Consider the following 954-nt stretch of genomic DNA (forward strand, 5'->3'; position numbering starts at 1 on the left):
AGAGAGCTTGCGTATCGGGAAATTACCTGTCGGCATTGGGTTAAAGGAGGGAAAGGAATTTTCCTATGTTGCCGTTTCACTGCCTGTGTTATATTTGAAAGTATGTAGAATATTTAAGACTTGATATTTCATCCTTGTTACTTAACAGTTGAGTACATTTCAGATAACTGGAAATTACTTGATATTTTTTATTGTAATTAGTAGAATTAAGGGGGGGAAATATTTTTTAGATAAATTAGGTAATTCTTCTAACTCATTCTCCTCAGTCGGTATGGCAAGGCCAACATGCTTCCACCACATATGTTTGGCAAGTTGAAGTCTGGACTGGTTCCCTGTTTGATGGCACATCACCAGGGTGGTCTACAAGCAATTTTTGACAGAATATACATATGGAAGTTATTGTCCTTTTGCTTGAGGTCTTAAGGCACAGTCAGGATAAGTCAGAGGGTATTTTCCATGAGGGATTGTAGGCATAGATTCAGTTGCTGCCGACTGTTTTCTTTAACTTGCTCCTTGACACCATTACCTCAGTTTGTCTCAGTGGAACTCATTACGAAATATACCTTAAACTGTGTAACATTTGAATATAGTATAGAATTATTTTTCATATTTGTTGTTTTTTCAAATTTGTCATTGGTCTTGCAGAATTCTTTCCAGTTTTAACTGACCCAATTTGATGTTCAGAATAGAACCATGCAAAGATTGAGACAAATTAATATAATGGTTCTAAAGGAGTAAAACCTCAGTAATAGAAAAAAAAAATGTGCAGAAAGTAAATGTGAGGCTTTAGTTGCTTCTCAAAGTTCATGAATTAGCAGTGGTATAACCTTCACACTTTGCACTCAAGGAAAAGCAAACAAACTTCATCTTATATATTCTGGAGATTTATTGTTAAATGATACACCATTCTAAGCTCTATCTTTCTTGAACACAGCATGAAGGCCACAGTCATTG

This window comes from Penaeus monodon, chromosome 23 (assembly GCF_015228065.2).
Source record: "Penaeus monodon isolate SGIC_2016 chromosome 23, NSTDA_Pmon_1, whole genome shotgun sequence".
Lineage (NCBI taxonomy): Eukaryota > Metazoa > Arthropoda > Malacostraca > Decapoda > Penaeidae > Penaeus > Penaeus monodon.